This window comes from Heloderma suspectum, chromosome 4 (genome assembly GCF_057233095.1).
Source record: "Heloderma suspectum isolate Gila_16-S chromosome 4, 16-S_ref, whole genome shotgun sequence".
In the NCBI taxonomy this organism is placed as follows: domain Eukaryota; kingdom Metazoa; phylum Chordata; class Lepidosauria; order Squamata; family Helodermatidae; genus Heloderma; species Heloderma suspectum.
In genome coordinates, this window is record NC_139461.1 from 222,642,400 (window position 1) to 222,655,908 (window position 13,509).

General features: G+C 44.3%; 1 protein-coding gene across 6 annotated transcripts in view; it reads left to right on the forward strand.

Moving 5' to 3' along the window:
* Positions 1–13,509, forward strand: part of DAB1 (DAB adaptor protein 1) — a 911,155-nt gene that overhangs the window by 312,903 nt on the left and 584,743 nt on the right. The window contains exons 3-4 of one of the 6 annotated variants that reach the window (XR_014790532.1): positions 1,633–1,703; positions 8,797–9,076. The exons of 4 other annotated variants lie outside the window; for them this stretch is intronic. The gene's annotated coding sequence lies outside the window, so the exon portion shown is untranslated. Of the gene's footprint in view, positions 1–1,632; positions 1,704–8,796; positions 9,080–13,509 lie in introns of those variants that run through there. One more of the 6 variants, XR_014790530.1, reaches the window with a different exon arrangement.

The window sequence follows — 13,509 nt, forward strand, 5'->3', positions numbered from 1 at the left end:
GTACTGCAAATCTTTGTTTGCAGTTGCTGGGAACCTGTGATTATTTGCAACTACTACTTGGGATCTTTGAGAAGAGCTGATACTTGGGGCATTCCTGCATAAATAAAACCTTGGTTTGGATCCTGAGTTTCCTCCTGCAAATGGAAGTGTCTGTGATCCAATGGAGGATCCCACAGGAGGAAATGGAAAGACAATTTTCACCAAATTCCCCCCTTCCTTGAGGTCTCCTCTGTTCCAGAGGAGCCTACAACCCTCCGGACTTTCAGGGAGCTCCCAAATGCTCCCTCCATCAGAAGGAAACTCAGGATCCAAGGCACTGTGATCACAGTTCTTATGAGAATTAACCCGGATCCAACCATTTGCATGCAATGCTAAAGGGCACTTTCTGTTTGGTGGTATGCTACTCTACATGTCAGAAGCCTACCGATAACATTCCACCAAAATGGAGCTATGTGGCTGCTCTTTAGTAGGAAGGTGTATGATGTTAACATGTTACTGGTAGTGATTCCTTCAGGTTATGATATGTATGCACAGCAACACCCATGTCTGGTGAACACATGGCATTTAGTGTTATCCTAACATGCACACCCCGTGCCCTTAGTTTTCACTACAACTGAAACAATCTGATTGTCAATGTTATATTAGAAAGTATGGGTTTGCTTGTTTAATTGAGAAGGATTGCACCATTTTGTTGCCAATATAGTGTTTCAGAATGGAACCACATAGTACAAATAAATTTAGGGATGTACAAAAGTGACTTACCTTTTCGCAGGGGTGATTCTTGGTGCGGGGGAGGCGCTCCGCACCTCCCCCCGAAATCCTAACCTGGCTGGCACTGCGGAGCCGCCGGCCAGGTGCATTCGCAGGCGTCTGGAGCCTGCGGACGCAAATGGCAGTGGCTACGGTGGCTGCCATTTGTGTTCATGTTTTTTGCCATGATAGGCTACATGAATATTTACGTAGCCTATCATGGTAAAAAAAATAGGGGTGCAAATGGCGTAGCGGCCGCCATTTTTGCCCCTGTCTTTTGCCATGATAGGCTACGTAAATATTTATGTAGCCTATCACGGCAAAAAAAACATGAACGCAAAATGGTAAATATTTTTACCATGATAGGATATGTAAATATTCATGTAGCCTATCACAGCAAAAAACACATGAGCGCAAATGGCGGCAGTTACGGCGGCCGCCATTTGCGTTCCCTTTTTTTGCCGTGATAGGCTACGTAAATACTTACGTAGCCTATCACGGCCTCTGCAGGGAGGCAAATGGCATCCCTGCGTTAGCCATGATAGGCTGCGTAAGTATTTACGTAGCCTATCATGGCATAAATGGGAAAGCGAATGGCAGCCGCAGACGTGGCCGCCATTCGCAAAGCAGCACGAACAGCACCAGGTAAGTGCTCCGTTTTGCACACGGGGTGTTGGGGCATGGGGCTTCGTTCTGCCACAGATTTGGGGGGGGGCAAATGCAATGGCATTCGGCTTCACTGAGATCCGTGGCGGAATTCTCTGACATCCCTACAAATAATATGGAGATGCCACCAAAACCAGTTTCCCTGTGTTGAGTTTTCCCCATCCCCATCTCTAATGTGTAGTTACAGATGTAACATTGTGATATTGTGTTTCCCAGCCTCCCACACATAACTGGCTGCTACTGACAGAAGCAGGGAAACACACCATGTTGTGACATCATGATTTGTGGTACGTATTATTAAATGTTACAAAGGGGGAGCCTTCAACATGAAATGTATGCATCAATTTGGGCATCGTTTTGATGCCCCATGTGAAACATATAGCTCTGCCCTCAGATTACAACCCTAGTGAAATGTTATCTGCCTACTTTTTCCATCACTGAATTTATCCAGATGTATTTTATTTAAAGCTATGGTTTGCTCTGGGCAGAATGGCCATTATCAAGGGAGCAAGAAAGGACCAAAATTCACAATTAAAGCAATACTTTGTTCTTTTTCCCTCTATAAAGCACACAAATCTCATTTAACAAAACTATAATTTCTATTCATAACTGTTGCAAGTACAGCATATGAATTCTAAATGTTAATCAAATTTCAACATTTAATCTGGAGAAGGGACACAAAGAGAACCAACTATTGTATATGAAACATTAGGATTAGGAGTTGCTTGTTGTCCAGTCAGAGGACTGTACATTTAAATGGGATTTCCATTTAAATAGCTTTACTGCCCTGCTGATTTCTAAACACCAAGTCAAAACAAAAACTAACAGCCAAATTATATTATTACTAAGGGGAAATGAATACTAGGCAGTAAATGTATGCCTGCTGGGAACTATCAGTGTACTCAGTAAGTGTGTAGGTGCAAGGGTTTGTATGAACACAATGGAACTGTCATAGTTACAATGTTGTATTATAAGGATATAATTCCTTCTTGCTAGGTTCAAGGTATATTTCCATTAAACCATTTTCTGCTATAATTTTTAGCCCTTATTACCATGACAATGCTTAAACATGCATAGGAATTTGAATTGTTTGAAAAGAAGCTGCTCCTTCTACATTCAAATTAACCAGATGTCCTCTATTTCTGGTGCTGCCCGATGTTGTTTCACACACACACACACACACACACACACTGGTAGAGATGCCTCTGAAATTTTCCTCATCTTAATTTCTCCCCATATTTTAAATTTCCAAATTATACTTCCATGTGCTTCTGAAGTGGAACCAATGCTCTTGGGAATCCTCTGATTATCCCTTTGTACTGAACTATGTGCACCCACAGCTTGTGGGTATTTCAGTATTTTCAGTTGATTTGTCTATTTTCTAGAGCAAATGAAAGTCCCCACTCTATTCGTGGGCAGCGAAATTGGCGATACCATTTCACCTAGGTTCTCCATGGGGAGGAGAATTTCTCCAACAGTTCCTCAAGAATGTGTCTCAGCATTACAAATGGCAGTGGCACAGCTTCTTTCCTTTCTTCCTAAGGGTTTTTGCTTTTTTCACTAAAGCTGCAAATAGCAATGGCAGCAACTGTGTTGGCAGCCTAGCTACCATTTTGCATCCTTCGCAATGCCCCAGGCGAAGTGTTGTGCCAGGGGTACTGTGAGGAGAAAATAGGAGTCACTGCCTCCCCAAAACGGTGAAGAATATTTGGAGAAAATCCTGTAAGGTGGCATTCTTTTTCTAGGGAGCTGAGAAAAGAAAAATTTTCAGAATTTGTTTTTCCCAGAAAAATGTCTTCTGAGAAATTTTAGCTCATCTCTACTCCTTTCCATTCTCTATATCCGTATGTGCACGTGAGCACATATTTTGGTGTGATTGTACACGAGGAGGCAGGCAAAGAAGATTTCGGAGCCTCCTCTGGCTGGATTGATCCTACCCCACAGAGAGCCATCTACCACCAACTGCTCTGTGGGAAGTCCTGAAGACTTGTTGATATTGACTGGGTTTGCATGACATGAGGTTAGGTAAAAAGCCATACTGGCTTGTTAACCACCCCCCACATGTGCCAGCTCATTTCCTTAATTACCCTCACCGGGAGTGGGCTGTTGTGACATCCAAACCCAGTGAAGGTGGGTGACTGGGGTGATTAACAAATGAACTAGCAACCCTACAACAGACCATGGTTTCTGGGTAGTTTGTTAACCACCCCAGCCACCAATCCTCACCAGGTCCGGATGTCATGACAACGCATGCTCAGAGAGGGTAATTACAGTAATGAGCTGGCATGTGACTGGCACATGCGGGGGTGGTTAACAAACTATCATGGCTTCTTAGCCATCCTTGTGTTGTGCAAACTGGGCCACAGTTTATTTTGGGGTTTTAAAAATGTATTTTGATGTTACTTGTAAGGATTTGTATCTTGAAAGGCAGGATACAAATAACTGTTATGAATAAATACATACTATCGCATCAAAATTCTTTTTGTGCTCTGTTTTACCAATGTGAATGTGCAGTTTTGTGCATTGATTTTATTTTTAAAAAAACCCATCACAGAAGGCAATCTAATTGTGATATGTGCATGTGGACCTCAGAGAAACACTGCAGAAAAGTAGTTTATTGTTTGTTTGATATTATGATGGGGGGGGGATTTTAATTTTTTTGTAACGTGCCCTGAGCTGTTGCATGTAGAGTGACTATGGAATCTTTGATGGCTTGGCAGAAGCTTTTCATGAAGCCCTGGATCTCACCAGTGTGTACTGACAGATGCATGAATTTTATGTTAAAAATGTGCAAATATGAGAGAAGCTGAATCTGGAAAATACTTGGTCAGGTATTTTTCCACTGCACATTTGAATTTCACACTTGCTGCCTTCAGAAATAGATTTAACATTGGCACTGAGAGCAACTTAACATCTGGAAATCAATTCTTACACACAATTTCTCTCCAAATATTAAATGGAAAGTGCTCCTCTGACACCTATGGAAGCAGTAGTTTACCTAATTAAAATTGGCAATGTTTCTTGGAAATTAAATCAATACTGAAACTCTAGATGATATCTCATTGTGGGTTTGAAATCTGGGATGGATGCTTGTTACCCACCCATTATGAATTATTTCAGCTAAGGGGGGGGGGAATCAATAATGTGACCAATACAGGGAAGAGAAATAAAATGAAGCAAAAAGATAGTTTGTATATAATAGTGTTGCCTCCTGGTATAGTATGTAAATGCATTACCCGTGTGGTGTAATAACTGCTGGAGTTAAACTAGGAATACCTAGGTTCAAAATCCTGCTCAGTTTCAAAGCTTATTGGGTAATACTGGACTGGTCTCTTAGCCTAACCCACCTTAAAGGTTTGGTGTGAGGGTAAGGGCAGTGATCTATGAACCCTTTGGAGAAAGGGAAGGGTAGCTCATGTAAAAACAAATGCATTTGTAAAGACAGTTTGCCAGAACTCTATGCTTACAAATGGGCTTTGTTGGATTTTTACAGCTGATATATGGTTATTTTGAATAGAGATGGGTTTGAACCTGAAAGGCTGGAGTAAACAGTGGAATTATAGTAAGGGAGATTACTTTACACCCGTGGTGGACAGCTGGTTTTTGGCCAGCAACTTCCATCACTCCTAGCTAGTACTGCCAATGATCAAAAATGCTGGGAGTTATAGTCCAAAACATCTGGAAGACCATAAATTTGCCACCCCTGCTTTATACCCAATCTGTAGTTAGTAGGCCTGTGCATGGACCCGTTGAACCGACTTGGAAGCTGCTTTGGGGCCTCTGAGGCGGGCCCCATTTGCTTCAGGCTGATTTGGGGACCCCCTGATCCACCTTGGCCCCGAACCTGAAGCAGGATTCAGATGGACGAATCTTGCTTCAGGGTCTCCCTGACACCCCCTCTGTGCTGTGCAACCCCCCAGCTCCTTACCTGGGCCCTTGGGATGTGCACTGACAGCCATCACGAGGAGACGTCTCTGTTGTTGTAGCTGCCTCCACCACCACTGCTGCTGTTGCTGCCGCTATTGCCGCCACTGTCGTCATCACCGCCACTGCCTGCCACCACCAGCTCCTGTGCCCTGGACATGCACTGGCTCTTGTTGCAAGGAGTCGCCATTTTAAAAATGGTGACTCCCTGCAACAAGAGCCAGTTGGTGGCAACAAAAAAGTGGCAATGGCAGCAGCAGAGGTGGAGGTACAGAGGCAGAGGTGGTGGCGTGGCAGCGATGACGCCAGTGACTCCTCCTGTGATGGCTCAGGTAAGGAGCTGGAGACACCAGCACAGCTAGGCTGGGGTGCCAAACCTCCAGAGTGCACAGAAGTGCTTTGGAGAGCCCCTGACCTGCTTCAAGCTGCTTCGTGACCCCTTTGCTTCACCTCAGAAGGGGCCCGAAGCAGCTCGCTTCAACTCGGGCTTCGGGCCTTGGGCCGAAGCAATGCATAGACCTAGTAGTTAGGGGTTTTCTTTACACATCAGAAGTACAAAATATGGCTGCTACATCAGGGCCATAAGTTGAAAGTACTCCACATGGCAGCTGTTATCAGGAACTAAGCCATTCTGTGGTACGTTGAAAAATAACCTGATCCACATAGTGAACTGCCTGTCACACATATGTAATTGTCAGTAGAGCCATTTAAAGGGACAACCATTATGTGTGAATCTAAGGCTACAGTCCTAAGCACACTTAGTAGGCAGTAAGTCCCACTGAACAGAGTGGGGCTTACTTCTGAGTAACTATGGATAGGACTGCCCTGTAAGGTGGAAATCCTGTGAACTCTGGCTTGGGAGTAAGCCCCATTCTGAACTTCATTCTGAGTCAATGTGTAGGATTGCATGGAGAAAGAGTGCTTTCATCTCAGTCTTACCCAGTTAGTTGTACAGTAGGCCGACCCCTTGTGAATCCTCTTTGCTATGTCCCCCAAACTATTAGTCTTCCTAAGTCCAACATTGTCCCCAAGGCCAGGCTAAAACCTGAGGTGAAGCAGCAAAGTTCGTCCCCAAGGCCAGCCAAGTTATTTTGGCCAAAAATCCCACAAGTCCTTCTGCCTCTCCCTGGCAGCAAAAATACAGCAATAATAAATTAAACAACTTGCAATTTGCTGCCTTTCCATGACACCCTAGATCAGCTGCCTTGGGTGGCTGCCTCCCTTTGCCTAATGGTAGGGCCCTTGTTGCCCCTTGAGAGGGAGAGACTGAAACCTAGTCATAGCTAAGGGCAGAAGCTTGGCCTTGGAGCCCTTATCATTTTAGACAGGTGATAAGTAATGTCATGGGTACCATGGGTAGTTACAAATGCCGCAATTTAGGAATGCACAGTTTTGTCATATTGCTGCCTCAATTCCTATACAGTTTAAAGAGATGCCCAATTCCCAAATTACTCCCTTATCCTTCAGGACTGAGGCTTGTATCCAATTGGACACTACCACTAATGTAAATTACATTGCACTAGTCAACGGACTGGTTTAAGATTGGGAAAGGAGTATGGCAGGGTTGTATACTCTCACCTTACCTATTCAACCTGTACGCAGAACACATCATGCAACGTGCTGGGCTTGAAGAAGCCAAGGCTGGAGTTAAAATCGCTGGAAGAAACATTAACAATCTCAGATATGCAGATGATACCACTTTGATGGCTGAAAGCAAGGAGGAGCTGAGGAACCTCATGATAAAAGAAGAAAGTGCAAAAGCTGGGTTGAAGTTAACCTAAAAAAAAACCAATATTATGGCAACCAGCTTGACTGATAACTGGCAAATAGAGGGAGAGAACGTGGAGGCAGTGACAGACTTTGTATTCCTAGGAGCAAAGATTACTGCAGACACTGACTGCAGCCAGGAAATCAGAAGACGTTTACTTCCTGGGAGGAGAGCAATGACAAATCTTGATAAAATAGTGAAGAGCAGCAGAGTCATCACACTGACAACAAAGGTCCACATAGTTAAAGCAGTGGTATTCCCTGTAGTAACCTATGGCTGTGAGAGCTGGACATAAGGAAGGCTGAGCGAAGGAAGATAGATGCTTTTGAACTGTGGTGTTGGAGGAAAATTCTGAGACTGCGTTGGACTGCAAGAAGATCAAACCAGTCCATACTCCAGGAAAGAAAGCCAGACTGCTCACTTGAGGGAATGATATTAAAGGCAAAACTGAAGTACTTTGGCCACATAATGAGAAGACAGGATACCCTGGAGAAGATGCTGATGCTAGGGAAAGTGGATGGCAAAAGGAAGAGGGGCCGACCAAGGGCAAGATGGATGGATGATATTCTGGAGGTGACGGACTCGACCTTGGGGGAGCGACGGCCGACAGGAAGCTCTGGCGTGGGCTAGTCCATGAAGTCACAAAGAGTTGGAAGCGACTGAGTGAATAAACAACAAAAGTGTAAAGGACCTTTAGTACAATGCCAATAGAATTGGGGAATCCTGGCACACCAGCTAATGCTATTGGCGTTGCGCTGGAGGTCCTTTATGCGAGTGCAACATAATTTACATTAGCACAAGTGTTTGACTGGATACTGCCCTGAGTTTATGTAGACCTTTAAAAATATTTTATATGCCAAGGATAGGCTGATGTGCTGAGATCTAGAGCTGTCTTTCTCTTGCCCTATAGCTTCTTTGGATCTCCAAGATAAGCACCTGCCCTTTTGCTGGAGATCCTATTTGTGGGAAAAGTGATATCATGCAACACATACATCCCTGTGATGTGTATATGTTTCTGGGGACCCCCTGATGAAATCTGGTACCCCATGGCTGCAGCCTTTTAGCGTGAAGACTTCAATCACTGGGTTCCCTTTACATAGATCATTAATATTTGTAATCTGTGCACAGGGGATTAGATAAGAAAGATTCACTTCTAATAGAAACCAACTGAGTGGCTGGATCGCTAGAAATTAAATTAACACTGGAGTTCCAATTCTACTTGATGGTAGGTTTGGGTCTGGCTGGATGGTTGCTTTGTTCACTCATTGTGTCTGATTGCTGTCTCGGAGGAAATCAATAGTATGAATTCAACCAGGAACTGAAATGACAAGAGTGCAAGGCCTTACGAGTAGATGCGATTTCTCGAAAGCAAAGAATTCACTTCTCACAACCCTGCAAGAAACTGAACAGCTCATGAAGACATAAATCATGTCCAGGGGGTGGGTAGGGAAGCTTTGGAGGGCTTTCCAAGATGTGCATAAGTTATTTCTTCTTGAAATATTGTAAATGTGCTAATAAAGGACTGACAACCCAGCTGGCCAAGCTATGAGTGTTGCATGTGAAATATGTAGAAAAGCAAGTGGCTTGTAAGGAAATCTAACTAAAAGTTGAAGAATTTATTGCAAATCTGTTGGGGGGAAATAAAAAGGCATAAATACTGTTCTTTTCTTTTTCTTTTCTTTTTTTAGGTTATTGGAAGATTAAGTAAAAGCAGTAAAATGGTTTTCCCATCGGAATAGTAATTGAAAATAAACATCAAGAACTCCCCATGCTTTCCAGTTTTCTTTTTTTTTAATGCAAAATTCAGACTTGTGAGCACAGTGACAAATCTAATTGAAAAGGAGGCTGCAGTTTTGTACAGCATCTTTGGTTTTATTTTCAAGGCTTGCTGTTTTCCTTATATGTAATTAATTTAATATTGTGAACTTCAGCTAAAAATATTGTTTCATTAAAACAGTACAAAAATCCTATTATATTGTTAGCCATTCTAAGGCCTATTTCCAAAAGCTAAACACATCATCTTGCTTGAGATCCATAACTAGAGCTCCATACCTCTTTTTCTTTCACTAAAAGCAGCGTGGGGTGTGTGATTTATATCTGTGCTGCACTTTTGGGGGAGGGGATCTAATCCTTACATTTCCCTCACACTGTGGCTCCAAGTCATCCCTAAATCTGCTATTAGCCACACAGAGGGCTGGGAAAACAGGGACAATAGGGGCACATGTCTTTTTTCCGCACCATGGCCAATAGCTTCCCTGCCCCAGGGGTGCTGCTTTAATGAAAGGAAAAGACATTAGATGATCAGATCATAGATTCCCCACATCACACAATCTGGGCTTCACTGCAGTGATAATATGGATGGCGGAGAATTCCGCCACAGACTCCAATGAGGCCGGATTCTAAGAATCTGGACCCCCGGGGTCCACGGCAGAATGAAAGACTCACCTCCGCCACCCGGGGGAATCCACGCTGGCCAGATCCTACTTGCTGCCGTCCATCCGCTGCCATCCTCTGCCGCCTGTCCTATCCACTGCTGCCTGTCTTCGGATGCAAATGGCATCCGCTACACCATTTGAGTCCCTGCTCTTTGCCGTGATAGGCTATGTAAAGATTTACATAGCCTATCACGGCAAAGAACAGGGACACAAATGGTGTCCACTACGCCATTTGCGTCCCTGCTAGGGTTGTACGAAATTTATTTATTTATTTATTTATTTCATTTCATTTCTATACCGCCCAATAGCCGAAGCTCTCGAAATGACTTACCTGTTTCGTTCCATACATCCATGGGGGGGGAGGTGCTCCATCCCTCCCCCCGAAATCCTCGACGGCCAGCTCCACTCTGCGGCAACTCTGCGGAGCCGCCAGCCGGGGCAGCCCACAGCGACATCCAGCCACTGCTGGGCTGCGCAGGGATGCAAATGGCATCTGGCATAGTGGATGCCATTTGCGTCCCTTTTTTTTTTGCTGTGATAGGCTACGTAAATATTTACGTAGCCTATCACGGCAAAAAAAAAGGGAAACGCAAATGGCGGTGGCTGCAGCAGCCGCCATTTGTGTTTCTTTTTTGCCGTGATAGGCTACGTAAATATTTACGTAGCCTGTCACAGCCTCTGCAGGGACACAAATGATGTCCCTGCATTAGCCATGATAGGCTATGTAAGTATTTACGTAGCCTATCATGGCTAAAATGGTGAAGTGAATGGCGGCCACAGATGCGGCTGCCATTCGCAGAGCAGCGCAAACGGCAGCAGGTGAGTGCTCCATTTCGCGCGCCTTTCGTGGGGTGGGTGGGTGGGGGGCTTCGTTCAGGCGGCCGAATGCACTGCCATTCGGCCTCACTGAGATCCGTGGTGGAATTCTCAGCCATCCCTAGTCCCTGCTCTTTGCCATGATAGGCTACGTAAATTTTTACATAGCCTATCATGGCAAAAGGCAGGGACGTAAATGGCGTCCGCTATGCCAGATGCCATTTGTGTCCGAAGACTGGCAGTCCGGCAGTGGACGGACCCTGCCGGCTGCTCCGTGGACTCGCCACGGAGCGGAGCCAGCCAGGGAGGATTCCGGGGGGAGGAACGGATCGCCTTCCCTCCACTGCGGACTCGGAAAGGTGAGTTCTATACACCCCTAGGTGATAAACCTGTGTCTGGGATAATCCATGTCACACCTAAGGTAGGGGCTATGCAACTGAATTTTTTTTTTTATCCCATACAAATCACTACAGACAAAAAGCTAGCATGTTGGAGATTAAAAGCTAGCATGCTCTAATAGCCCAATCTTCTCTGTAACATACTAGTTCCATGGGTGCAAGGGATTAATTTTATGTATGTGTTTAATGAGTATGGCAGAAGCTGGCATGGGTTCCCCTCTGCCATATTCTGACCCCATTCCATCAGAGAATTAGGATTGCACTGTAAGGCTGCAGTTATAATCACACTTACCTGTGAGTGAATTCCATTCAGTGAGACTATGCATACCAAAAATGCATAGGAGCAGACTGCATGTTAAGTACTCTACAATTACTTACCTGTCAGCAGTAAATCCCAAGCATCTTCATATAAGAGGGAGAGAGGGAATTAATGTGTCAAGTCTGGCTGGGGTGGCAGGAGAGAAAACCTTTACTTCCATCGCACCAGGTCTCTTTGTCAACTTTTTAGTTCATTTCCTCTAAACATACAGTGTACTTCAGGCCTGGGGAGCTTATGTCTCACTCTTCATGCTGTTTATTCCCACTGCTTATTATTTATCTCCCTTTAATATATTCTTAGCATTAAATGGATAAACAACTTCAGAATTCCTTATCGTTACACAGTCCACTAAGCATAATGATGCCAGTTTTAAATGTTGGATGATGCTGATTAGAACCATTACGTTAATATGCATTTATTTGTTTTACCTTTACTGCTTTAATCTCATCCTTCACAAATTACGATATTTTTATTTTATTTTCCTTACTGTTTTTAACCATCCAGTGAAGGTAATTTGCCATCGTTTTCCATTTGAATTGTAAAGCTAATTGAACTTAATGGGGGGGGGGAATCAATAATTTCTTATTGTTATTGATATAATAGAGCTCATATAAGAGATTATCCAGTGGGGACACAAACCATTTAAACAAAGTATTCAACTGTACAATGGACTGTTTAAATGCTGCAGAGGGCACAGTTAAGAAGAATTTCTAATGCAAAAGATAAATAAAAACTCTGCCCCTGATCCACAGATAGTACTCTCAGTGCTGGAGTTGGATTAAGGCCCTCCATCCACTTGTTTTCACTGGTGCAATCAGAGATGAACGAGCTAACCACTTGTTGGGGTACACAATCAGCGGCTTGACCTAGCAAGAATCGCTGTGTGCACAGTCACAGGTTCTGAGTGTAGGGCTTTTAACTTGCAGCTCAATTTTGTATACAGGAGGTACCTATGTACTGCAAGATGAAATCATGGAATTACACTAGTGGAAATGGCAGTTAGGCTAGTGAAATAGATAATTACCTATCTCTCAGAAATACTGTAGGTGTGAAAGATTGTTAATGTTAATGATGGTAGAACCACCCTGGCCTAAAATCACTGAGCTATTTTCTTAAAGAGTTGGGAAAGATGATGATGATTTATTCAATGTATAGCCCACCTTTCCCCCAAGAAAGGTGCTCAAGGTTATTTCCAAGCCGAAAAACAAATCATTTTCAGACCCCATCATGCTCCTCGTGTTATCAGGCATATGACTGTGCTCCACCACAATGAGCCCCCATCCCTCTGCCTAGCTCTGCAAAACTTCCTTATCTAGCTGTTGCAGACGTTGGCAGCATCAAGTGTCCCCACTTTCCCTTACCTGGCTGAGATGGTTGTAGCTATGGTGCCAGTAGCAGGAGAGGTGCAAGGTAGCTCCCTGCTTCCATTCATCTCTGGTATCAGGGTTGCTACCATAAAAGCAGAATAGGATTGGGAGGCGCTTGATTGATATCAGGGTCCCTGGGAAACCTACACATCCCAGGATCCCTGCTACTTGGGTTCCTGGCATAGCAGTTACTTAAATACCAGGCATGGAGACAACCTCCATGCCTGGTATTTAAGTTTCTCCATTACTGACATTGTAATGTTTAAGTTTCTCCATTACTCTCCATTACTGACATTGGCACAGCCATAGAGAGATGAAAGAGAAGAGCAGCAAAAGGGTTATGTTGATGGGTAGGGTTGGGAAGTGAATGAGTGAGGTTGGGTAGGCAGGGGAAAGAGTTCTTCTCCAGCTGAAATTACTGTAATAAATTAGGGATGGCAGAGAATTCCGCCACGGATCTCGGTGAGGCCGAATGCCAGTGCATTCGCCCCCCTGAAATCTGTGGCGGAACAGCCTGTCACCCCCTGCCCCCCTGCAGATCCCCCCCGGGATGAGATTCACCTGGGGCAGATCTTCCAGGCGGTGGTGGCTCCGGCGGCAGCTTCGGCGGTGGCGGTGGCGGCTGGTCTTCCGACCAGCTGCCGCCGCTGCCATTTCCACTCTTGTAAAAAAAAAAAAAAAGATGTGATAGGCTACGTAAAGATTTACGTAGCCTATCATGGCTAGGTTTTAAAAAAAAACACAATGTGATAGGCTACGTAAATCTTTATGTAGCCTATCATGGCTGGGTGGGTTAAAAAAAACAACTCGTGTACGCAAATGGCGGCGGCTACGGCCGCCGCCATTTGTGTTCCTTATTTTTGCTCTCTTAATCTATGTAAATATTTATGTAGACTATGACGGCAAAAATAAAGGGGAATGCAAATAGCGTAGCGGGTGCTATTTGCGTCCCTTTTTGATTCCCTGTTTTAGCCTACGTAAATATTTATGTAGGTTAAAACGGGGAATCAAAAAGGGATGCAAATAGCGCCCGCTAAGCTATTTGCGTTCCCCTTTATTTTTACTG